Source organism: Monodon monoceros, unplaced genomic scaffold, assembly GCF_005190385.1.
Source record: "Monodon monoceros isolate NGI ecotype Baffin Bay Population unplaced genomic scaffold, NGI_Narwhal_1 Super_Scaffold_21, whole genome shotgun sequence".
NCBI classification, from domain to species: Eukaryota; Metazoa; Chordata; class Mammalia; order Artiodactyla; family Monodontidae; genus Monodon; species Monodon monoceros.
In genome coordinates, this window is record NW_021703778.1 from 112,658,601 (window position 1) to 112,670,847 (window position 12,247).

Below are 12,247 nucleotides of genomic sequence, written 5' to 3' on the forward strand. Positions count from 1 at the left end.
CAGGTAACAGGTAAGAGTACAACCATGATTCCCACTTGTAGATACCTGTCCTGCAGCTAGTGAATGGAAGGATTGAGATTTCTCCCTAAGTCTATCTCCAAAGCCTGGGTATGCTCTTAACCACTACACTACACTGTACTGCTCACTGCTGAGCCATGATATTTTAGTGGTTTGGAAAGAGGTTCTCTGTGATAGAGTTTTCTTTCTGCTGAGGTCTTCTTGCCTTCCCTGACCTTGGAAGCTGAGTCCCTTAAGGCAGAAGATTTCAAACTTTTTTGACCACAATCTACTATTTACCATATTTATCATAATCTATTTACCCAGCACAGGTACACATGCACATGTAGTACACACTCATATTTATAACTGAAACAAAACATTGCTGTAAAACAATGTTTAGCTCTTCACTATGTGTAATGCATTCTGTTTCTACTCTATTTCATCAAAAAATTTTCTGGTGAACCACTACATCTAGTGACCCATCAAATTGATTTCAGGACTCACAGGTCATGACCCATACTTTGGAAACACTGCTCTAAGGGGTCTATGTGGGTTCGGGAAAGTTCTGGGAGATGATGGACCTCACAGAATGCCTCACTACCTTGCTCCCTTCCAGTGTGAGGATGCATTTTTTTTTCCTTCTGACTTTCTGTCATGACAAAGAATTAAGGAACAAACTGAGATCTCAAAGGAGAAGTGTGGGGACATAGACTTGACCTGTCACTCTAAGCAATTCTCACAGGCAATTCCAAGTCTACACTTTGGGGCAATTCTAGGCTTTTCATTTCCCCATCTCTAAAACTGTTTTAAAAAAACTACCACCAGCTGGTTGGTACTCATCAGCAGTCTGGCTGGAAGATTCTGGTGAATGGCTAGGATGAAGTGATTCAGGTTCCTACAAATAAAGAAGCCTCACAGATCAGAGATAAGTTGTTAACGTATTAAATTCAAAAGTAATGAACAGGGACTCCCCTGGTGACGCAGTGGATAAGACTCTGTGCTCCCAATGCAGGGGGCCTGGGTTCGATCCCTGGTCTGGGAGCTAGATCCCACACGCATGCTACAACTAGGAGTTCGCATGCCACAACTGAGGAGCCCGTGAGGTGCAACTAAGGAGCCCGCCTGCTGCAACTAACACCCAGCGCGACCAAATAAATAAATAAATATTAAAGTAGTGAATAATATATATTACATATTCTAATAAGCAAATAGTGCTTCAAACTAAAAATAAAAAATCTTGTTTTAATTTCTACCTTTGCAACCAAAGTCTAATTTACTGAATATAAAATAAAATATTATCTCAAGAAAGGAAATATAAAAATCTTTTAAAATGGATTTTCAATAATAGTAAATAACATAATGTCATTATAGTTTGAAACCAATATTAAATAAAAATATTCATTCATTCAACAAATATTTACTGGATGCCTCCCATGTGCAAAGCTTAGAAGACATTATACTACAACTATATTCTTAAGAACTAGTAGATTAGTTGTTACTTTAATTCCTTTCTATAGAGCACTACTCTTTTACTTCCTTCATGATATTTCTTAATATTTCTCATCCACAACACTAGTTAGTGCAGAGATGTGATAAAGGTACCCTATCACATAAGACATGAGGTTACACTCTAAGGAGGAAATTAGGAGGGTCAACGTGTAATGATGTCACCTACCCAGAGTCATGCAAATGTGTGACTTAAGAGGTTTGAAAACATTCGTAGTCAGCCAAGGCTTTGGGAAACTTGAATATAAAATCTTGAATCCAAATTAATATGCTATATATAACCTATAAAGTGGAACCTTGAAATTGGTAGTCTGGTTGGATTTACCCCAGGAAAGGGGCTGGACCTCGGGGACAGGCCGTGTGGTCCCTGGAGAAGTGTCAAGTTGTGCTTCGGCAGGGGAGGTGGGTACAGTTTGCCTGGGTGACCCAGCCCTCCGGACTGCACTTTCCCCTTTGCTTTCATCCACGCTCACTAAGCAGTCTGATCACTAAGCTGACCTCCCAGATCGTCTATTCTGGGAGGCAGTCAAATTACCTGGAAACAGTTTGATCCATTTGGGTCTTACTTTTAACAAGTGGGACCTGAGCAGTGCTCAGACTAGGGTTAACTATTCCGCAATACAGAGGCAAACACCTTCTGGGTACACCTCTCAATACCCTGTGCATTTCTTTTCTTTTTTTTTTTTTTTGCATTACAATATTTTTAAACATCTTTATTGGAGTATAATTGCTTTACAATGCTGTGTTAGTTTCTGCTTTATAACAAAGTGAATCAGCTATACGTATACATATATCCCCATATCCCCTCCCTCTTGCGTCTCCTTCCCACTCTCCCTATCCCACCCCTATAGGTGGTCACAAAGAACTGAGCTGATCTCCCTGTGCTATGTGGCTGCTTCCCACTAGCTATCTAGTTTACATTTGGTAGTATATATAAGTCCATGCAACTCTCTCACTTCATCCCAGCTTCCCCTTCCCCTTCCCCGTGTCCTCAAGTCCATTCTCTACGTCTGCATCTTTATCCCTGTCCTGCCCCTAGATTCTTCATAACCTTTTTTTTCTTTGAGATTCCATATATATGTATTAGCATACGGTATTTGTTTTTCTCTTTCTGACTTACTTCACTCTGTATGACAGACTGTAGATCCATCCATCTCACTAGAAATAACTCAATTTCGTTTCTTTTTAAGGCTGAGTAATATTCCATTGTATATATGTGCCACATCTTCTTTATCCATTCATCTGTTGATGGACATCTAGGTTGCTTCCATGTCCTGGCTATTCTAAGTACAGCTGCAATGAACATTGTGGTACATGACTCTTTTTGAATTATGGTTTTCTCAGGGTATATGCCCAGTAGTGGGATTGCTGGGTCATATGGTAGTCCTATTTTTAGTTTTTTAAGGATCCTCCATACTGTTCCCCATAATGGTTTTATCAATTTACATTCCCACCAAGAGTGCAAGAGGGTTCCCTTTTCTCTACACCCTCTCCAGTATTTATTGTTTGTAGATATTTTCATGATGGCCATCGTGACTGGTGTGAGGTGATACCTCATTGTACTTTTGATTTGCATTTCTCTAATGATTAGTGATGTTGAGCATTCTTTCATGTGTTTGTTGGCAATCTGTATATCTTCTTTGGAGAAATGTGTATTTAGGTCTTCTGCCCATTTTTGGATTGGGTTGTTTGTATTTTTGATATTGAGGTACATGAGCTGCTTGTAAATTTCGGAGATTAATCCTTTGTCAGTTGCTTCATTTGTAAATATTTTCTCCCATTCTGAGGGATGTCTTTTCGTCTTGTTTATGGTTTCCTTTGCTGTGCAAAAGCTTTTAAGTTTCATTAGGTCCCATTTGTTTATTTTTGTTTTTATTTCCATGTCTATAGGTGGTGGGTCAAAAAGGATCTTGCTGTGATTTACATCACAGAGAGTTCTGCCTATGTTTTCCTCTAAGAGTTTTATAGTGTCTAGCCTTATATTTAGGTCTTTAATCCATTTTGAGTTTATTTTTGTTTATGGTGTTAGGGAGTGTTCTAATTTCATTCTTTTACATGTAGCTTTCTAGTTTTTGCAGCATCACTTATTGAAGAGGCTGTCTTTTCTCCATTGTATATTCTTGCCTCCTTTATCAAAAATAAGGTGACCATATGTGTGTGGGTTTATCTCTGGGCTTTCTATCCTGTTCCATTGATATATATTTCTGTTTTTGTGCCAGTACCATATTGTCTTGATTACTGAAGCTTTGTAGTGTAGTCTGAAGTCAGGGAGCCTGATTCCTCCAGCTCCGTTTTTCTTTCTCAAGATTGCTTTGGCTATTCGGGATCTTTTGTGTTTCCATACAAATTGTGAAATTTTTTGTTCTAGTTCTGTGAAAAATGCCATTGGTAGTTTGATAGGGATTGCATTGAATCTGTAGATTGCCTTGGATAGTACAGCCATTTGCACAATGTTGATTCTTCCAATCCAAGAACATGGTATATCTCTCCATCTGTTTGTATCATCTTTAATATCTTTCATCAGTGTCACAGTTTTCTGCATGCAGGTCTTTTGTCTCCTTAGGTAGGTTTATTCCCATATATTTTATTCTTTTTCTTGCAATGGTGAATGGGAGTGTTTCCTTAATTTCTCTTTCAAATTTTTCATCATTAGTGTATAGGAATGCAAGAGATCTCTGTGCATTAATTTTGTATCCTGCTACATTACCAAATTCATTGATTAGCTCTACAAATTTTCTGGCAGCATCTTTAGGATTCGCTATGTATAGTATCATGTCATCTGCAAACAGTGACAGCTTTACTTCTTCTTTTCCAATTAGGATTCCTTTTATTTCTTTTTCTTCTCTGATTGCTGTGGCTAAAACTTCCAAAACTACGTTGAATAATAATGGTGAGAGTGGGCAACCTTGTCTTCTTCCTGACCTTAGTGGAAATGGTTTCAGTTTTTCACCATTGAGAATGATGTTGGCTGTGGCTTTGTCATATATGGCCTTTATTTTGTTAAGTTCCCTCTATGCCTACTTTCTGGAGGGTTTTTATCATAAATGGGTGTTGAATTTTGTCGAAAGCTTTCTCTGCATCTATTGAGATGATCATATGGTTTTTAATCCTTTAAGTTGTTAATATGGTTTATCACATTGCTTGATTTGCATATATTGAAGAATCCTTGCATTCCTGGGATAAACCCCACTTGATCGTGGTTATGTGATCGTTTTAATGTGCTGTTGGATTCTGTTTGCTAGTATTTTGTTGAGGATTTTCGCATCTATGTTCATCAGTGATATTGGCCTGTAGTTTTCTTCCTTTGTGACATCTTCGTCTGGTTTTGGTAGCAGGGTGACGGTGGCCTCGTAGAATGAGTTTGGGAGTGTTCCTCCCTCTGCTATATTTTGGAAAAGTGTGAGAAGGATAGGTGTTAGCTCTTCTCTGAATGTTTGATAGAATTCGCCTGTGAAGCCATGTGGTCCTGGGCTTTTGTTTGTTGGAAGATTTTTAAATCACAGTCTCAATTTCAGTGCTTGTGATTGGTCTGTTTATATTTTCTATTTCTTCCTGCTTCAGTCTCAGAACGTTGTGCTTTTCTATGAATGTGTCCATTTCTTCCAGGTTTTCCATTTTACTGGCATATAGTTGCTTGTAGTAATCTCTCATGATCCTTTGTATTTCTGCAGTGTCAGTTGTTATTTCTCCTTTTTCGTTTCTAATTCTACTGATTTGAGTCTTCTCCGTTTTTTTCTTGATGAGTCTGGCTAATGGTTTATCAATTTTGATTATTTTCTCAAATAACCAGCTTTTAGTTTTACTGAGCTTTGCTATTGTTTCCTTCATTTCTTTTTCATTTATTTCTGATCTGATATTTATGATTTCTTTCCTTCTGCTGACTTTGGGGGTTTTGTTCTTCTTTCTTTAATTGCTTTAGGTGTAAGGTTAGGTTGTTTATCTGAGATGTCTCTTGAGGTAGGATTATATTGCTATAAACTTCCCTCTTAGAACTGCTTTTGCTGCATCCCATAGGTTTTGGGTTGTCGTGTTTTATTGTCATTTGTTTCTAGGTATTTTTTGATTTCCTCTTTGATTTCTTCAGTGATTTCTTGGTTATAAAGTAGTGTATTGTTTAGCCTAAATGTGTTTTTATTTTTTACAGATTTTTTTCCTGTAATTGCTATCTAGTCTCATAGCATTGTGGTCAGAAAAGATACTTGATACAATTTCAATTTTCTGAAATTTACCAAGGCTTAATTTATGACCAAAGATATGATCTATCATGGAGAATGTTCCATGAGCACTTGAGAAGAGAGTGTATTCTGTTGTTTTTGGATGGAATGTCTTATATATATCAATTAAGTGCATCTTGTTAATGTATCATTTAAAGCTTGTGTTTACTTATTTATTTTCATTTTGGATGATCTGTCCATTGGTGAAAGTGGGGTGTTAACGTCCCCTACTATGATTGTGTTAATGTCAATTTCCCCTTTTATGGCTGTTAGCATTTGCCTTATATATTGAGGTGTTCCTATGTTGGGTGCATAAATATTTACAATTGTTATATCTTCTTCTTGGATTGATACCTTGATCATTATGTAGTGTCCTTCTTTCTCTCTTGTAATAGTCTTTATTTTAAAGTCTATTTTGTCTTATATGAGAATTGCTACTCCAGCTTTCTTTTGATTTCCATTTGCATGGAATATCTTTTTCCATCCCTCACTTTTAGTCTGTATATGTCCCTAGGTCTGAAGTCAGTCTCTGTAGACAACATATGTATGGGTCTTTTTTTTTTATCCATTCAGCCACTCTATGTCTTTTGGCTGGAGCATTTAATCCACTTACATTTAAGGCAATTATCAATATGTACATTCCTATTACCATTTTCTTAATTGTTTTGGGTTTTTTTTATTGTAGGTCTTTTCCTTCTCTTGTGTTTCCTGCGTAGAGAAGTTACTTTAGCATTTGTTGTAAAGCTGGTTTGGTGGTGCTGAATTCTCTTAGCTTTTGCTTGTCTGTAAAAGTTTTAATTTCTCCTTCAAATCTGAATGAGATCCTTGCTGGGTAGAGTAATCTTGGTTGTAGGTTTTTCCCTTTCATCACTTTAAACATGTCCTGCCACTCCCTTCTGGCTTGCAGAGTTTCTGGTGAAAGATCAGCTGTTAACCTTACGGGGATTCCCTTGTATGTTATTTGTTGCTTTTCCTTTGCTGCTTTTAATATTTTTCCTTTGTATTTAATTTTTGACAGTTTGATTAATATGTGTATTGGCATGTTTCTCCTTGGATTTATCCTGTACGGGACTCTCTGCACTCCCTGGACTTGATTAACTATTTCCTTTCCCATATTAGGGAAGTTTTCAACTATAATCTCTTCAAATATTTTCTCAGTCCCTTTCTTTTTCTCTTATTCTTCTGGGACACCTATAATGCGAATGTTGGTGCATTTAATATTGTCCCAGAGGTCTCTGAGACTGTGCTCAATTATTTTCATTCTTTTTTCTTTATTTTGCTCTGTGGTAATTATTTCCACTATTTTATCTTCCAGGTCACTGACCCCTTCTTCTGACTCAGTTATTCTGCTATTGATTCCTTCTAGAGAATTTTTAATTTCATTTATTGTGTTGTTCATCACTGTTTGTTTGCTCTTTAGTTCTTGTAGGTCCTTGGTAAATGTTTCTTGTACTTTCTCCATTCTATTTCCAAGATTTTGGATCATCTTTACTATGATTACTCTGAATTCTTTTTCAGGTATACTGCCTATTTCCTCTTCGTTTGTTTGGTCTGGTGGGTTTTTATCTTGCTCCTTCATCTGCTCTGTGTCTCTCTGTCTTCTCATTTTGCTTATCTTACTGTGTTTGGGGTCTCCTTTTCTGCAGGTTTGTAGTTTCCTGTGTTTTTGGTGTCTGCCCCCAGTGGCTAAGGTTAGTTCAGTGGGTTGTGTAGGCTTTCTGGTGGTGGGGACTAGTGCCTGTGTTCTGGTGGATGAGGCTGGATCTTGTCTTTCTGGTGGGCAGGACTGTGCCCAATGGTGTGTTTTGGGATGCCTGTGACCTTATTATTATTTTAGGCAGCCTCTCTGCTAATGGGTGGGGTTGTGTTCCTGTGTTGCTAGTTGTTTGTCATATGGTGTCCTGCACTGTCGCTTGCTGGTCATTGAGTGGAGCTGGGTCTTAGCGCTGAGATGGAGATCTCTGGGAGAGCTTTCGCTGTTTGATATTATGTGGAGCCGGGTGGTCTCTGGTGAACTGATGTCCTGAACTCGGCTCCCCCACCTCAGAGGCACAGACCTGACACCTGGCTGGAGCACCAAGACCCTGTCAGCCACACGGCTCAGAAGAAAAGGGAGAAAAAAAGAAAGAAAGAAATAAAAAATAAAATAAAGTTATTAAAATAAAAAATAATTATTAAAAATTAAAGAGCAATAAAAAAAGAAAAAAAAGAAAGAAGAGAGCAACCAAACCAAAAACAAATCCACCAATGATAACAAGCACTAAAGACTTAGTAAAAAAAAAAAAAACACAAAAAAACACAGACAGACAGAACCATAGGACAAATGATAAAAGCAAAGCTATACAGACAAAACCACACAATGAAGCATACACACACACACTCACAAAAAGACAAAAAGGAAAAAAACATATATATCGTTGCTCCCAAAGTCCACTGCCTCAATTTTGGGATGATTCGTTGTCGATTCAGGTGTTCCACAGATTCAGGGTACATCAAGTTGATTGTGGAGATTTAATCTGCTGCTCCTGAGGCTGCTGGGAGAGATTTCCCTTTCTCTTCTGTGTTTGCACAGCTCCTGGGGTTCAGCTTTGCATTGGCCCCGCCTCTGCGTGTAGGTCGCCTGAGGGCGTCTGTTCCTGCCCAGACAGGACGGGGTTAAGTAGCAGCTGATTAGGGGGATTTGGTCACTCAGGCCGGGGGGAGGGAGGGGTATGGAATGTGGGGCGGGCCTGCAGCGGTAGAGGCTGGCATGACGTTGCAGCAGCCTGAGGCGTGCCGTGTGTTCTCCTGGGGAAGTTGTCCCTGGATCACGGGACCCTGGCAGTGGCGGGCTACACAGGCTCCCGGGAGGGGAGGTGTGGATAGTGACCTGTGCTCGCACACAGGCTTCTTGGTGGCTGCAGCAGCAGCCTTAGCATCTCATGCCCGTCTCTGGGGTCCGCGCTGATAGCCACAGCCCGCGCCCATCTCTGGAGCTCGTTTAGGCTGTGTTCTGAATCCCCTCTCCTCGCGCACCCTGAAACAATGGTCTCTTGCCTCTTAGGCAAGTCTAGACTTTTCCCAGACTCCCTCTCGGCTAGCTGTGGTGCACTAGCCCCCTTCACAACGTGTTCATGCAGCCAACCCCAGTCCTCTCCCTGGGATCCGACCTCCGAAGCCCGAGTCTCAGCTCCCAGCCCCCACCCATCCTGGCGGTTGAGCAAACAAGCCTCTCGGGCTGGTGAGTGCTGGTCGGCACCAATCCTCTGTGCGGGAATCTCTCCGCTTTGCCCTCCGCACCCCTGTTGCTGCGATCTCCTCCGTGGCTCCGAAGCTTCCCCCTCGCCACTCCCCGTCTCCGCCAGTGAAGGGGTTTCCTAGTGTGTGGAAACCTTTCTTCCTTCACAGCTCCCTCCCACTGGTGCAGGTCCCGTCCCTATCCTTTTGTTTCTGTTTATTCTTTTTTCTTTTGCCCTACCAAGGTACGTGGGGGAGTTTCTTGCCTTTTGGGAAGTCTGAGGTCTTCTGCCAGCATTCAGTAGGTGTTCTGTAGGAGTTGTTCCACGTGTAGATGTATTTCTGATGTATCTGTGGGGAGGAAGGTCAACTCCATGTCTTACTCTTCCGCCATCTTGAAGGTCTCTTCCACCCTGCGCATTTTGAGGCCTCCCAGTTTGGCTGGTGGGAACAGACACTGTTCCCAGCCCCGCATGACTGCCCAGCACTGATCCCTTGAATCCTTCGGACAGCTGTTTCCAGGCCTTGCTTGTTTCCTCATATGTGCTCAGGTCAGCTGAATACTTGAGGCGTCCCTCTGCAGACCTTAGGTGTCTCTCTCTGTGCAGCTCTCTCCTTCTCTGGTGCTATGGCCTGGGAGCTCTAGGTGCCTTGCCCTCCCTGGCCTCTCAGCTCCTTCTCAACCCAGGGAGTCCACTGGTTGAGGGAGTCAACTGGATTTCTCCTGTGTGTCCCTGGAAACTCTCTCAAGCCAGTGACCTGGGGCAATCCATAGGGCTCATCTCATTTGTTTTCCATCTCAGGTATGACTCTCCCTCCTTGTCTTATGTCCAGTGTCTTAAAAATTGTGGTTTCATATATGTTGTTCATTTTCTGTTCTTGCTGTTTCAGGCAGGAGAGAAAATCTGGTCCCTGTGACTTCATCTTGGCTGGAAATACAGTGGTGAACAAATAGACTTCACAGTATATCAATATAATCTTTCATGAGTTTGGTTAGCATTAAGCAGTCCTTGAGAATCTGACCATGGAATAATGGTGTTTCTGGACCTGTGAAGCTCAAGACTAGATCCTGGAACCTGGCATGTTGTTCCTGCCATCCCTGAGTAAACAGCTGGTCTCTTTCTGAGGTCTTCATTTCTTTTTGCTAACTACAATACTAATTCTGTCTTCATTTGTGAAAGGGGAAGTTTCATTTATTTAGCATAAATGAATCTTATTATTTTAATGATGAATCTCATTTCAAAGAATAAAGTACAGAAAAAAACAACATTATCTGTTTCTAGACATTGTCTGTTTATATACACACACACACATAATATTCAGAGAGCATATATACGTATGTATGTGTGTGTATGTATCTATGGTCTCTGAATATTTTTTCAAAGTAAACTTTGATGACATCCAATGAAGCAGTTTATGATGTAGGAAACTGTTGCAATCAGATGATCATTTTCCTCACAAATACTAAGATAAAGTATCTATAAAATGAGTGTTTTCATAAATTGTGCTGAAAAACTAGTGCTATCCATCTGGCAAAGATACACTAAACTCGAAGTTATACTTAAAAAGCCAACGTACTTACCATATGTCTCAATAATTTTAAGGTAAAATCTACTTGAAACAACATGTCTGGGACACATACACCATATCCAGTTGCCCAGAAGTTCATCTGTTAACCATTGTTCTGGCAGGGAGCATTGCTTTTTTTAAGTTTTGTAAAGCTCAAGTTTTTTTTTTTCCATAAAAGACTGTTCAACATTGATAAACCTTAATCCTCTTAAAGTTTAAATTGTCTCCAACATACAGTATTAAGAAAAAATATTCCATGAAAAACTATAGTTTACTTTATTTATACACGTAAAACTCTGAACAAATGAATATATTATTCCATGGAGACAAAGTGACTTTCCTTTTGAACAGGAACTATGCTCTGTTTGTTTACTTGGGCAATCTTTTATCAAGTGAAGCCATTTCATAATTCAACTCAGCCCTCTTGTGTACTTTGGTGAACTTTTTCCAGATTCTCTATTGCGATTCAGATCCTTTTCTTTCTTTTTTTTTTTTTTTGATTCAGATCCTTATAATGAAATTTGTATTGAAGTAATAATATAAAATCACAAAAACTATGGCAACGAAGAGGATGAATTTACAGAGAAAGTATGTTTTAAAGCTTTGCTTTCTGAATTCTAGACCTGAATTAAATCCTATTAAATCACCATTTTCACAGGATGTAAAAGTCTGGTGTCTGTGTATATATGTTGGGTTTTTTTTTATCATAATTTTTAACTCAGTCACCCTCTTAATTAACTAAGTATATAAGCTGCTTTTCTTACCTTTCAGGAATGTTGGGAACACAAATTGAGTAATGTATGTGAAAAAAACTTTATGTCATTAGCTGGAAAGGAAGTCTTTCGGTCTAAGTTTATGTTATCCTTATTATGGAAAGACAAAGCCATATTTGGTGATGTCAGTGGTGTGGGGGGAGGGGCAATGCCAGTCAGAGCCACTGGGATCAGGACTTTTGTCTGAAAGAACTTATAAAAGCGCGATCAGATTTAGTTCTTTCTCCCCAGAGGTCCTGCTAGATCTCCATGTTCTTATCCAGATACTGAACCAGCAGGTAGTACATAAATGTCCATAGTTATAAGATTATGCAGAAGCCGCATAGCACAGGGAGATCAGCTCGGTGACCACCTAGAGGGGTGGGATAGGGAGGGTGGGAGGGAGACGCAAGAGGGAGGAGATAATATGTGTACATATTGCTGAATCACTTTGTTATACAGCAGAAACTAACACACCATTGTAAAGCAATTATACTCCAATAAAGATGTTAAAAAAAAAAAAAGAATGGAAATGAGTGTAGTGGGAGTAATGATTTTGTGAAAACCAGAATAGAGAATTTTAACAGAGGAGACCAGGGGGAAAAATGAAGTTAGCACACCAAATAAATGTGCTATATGAGAATCATACACAAAGAAATATAATGTCTTAGTGTGCTCTGTTCATAAAATGAGAATGATTTAAGGAGAAAGGCTTTTCTACCTCGCCTCTCTCCTCTCCTCTCCCTCTCTGTTTCTTTAATAATTATTGCTCCAAAGGCAAGGTTATGAATTGCCTTGAGAAAAAGTCCAAGCTCTTTTGTGGCTGCTGTGGTTTGATTACATGAATTTCATTCACCACTGTGCTTTTGGTATAATTTCCCCATTAGAAGGGAATGCCTTTACCTGGAAAAAAATAATCCACAAATCAACATAACAATATTTGAGAGACTGACCAAGTCTAATTATGATAAAAATTGTTACAATTTTAAA

General features: G+C 39.5%; 1 protein-coding gene across 3 annotated transcripts in view; it reads right to left on the bottom strand.

Annotated features, from left to right (window-relative positions):
* The window catches only part of SLC25A21 (solute carrier family 25 member 21), a 531,884-nt gene that overhangs the window by 64,512 nt on the left and 455,125 nt on the right, over positions 1 to 12,247 (bottom strand). The window lies entirely within an intron of this gene.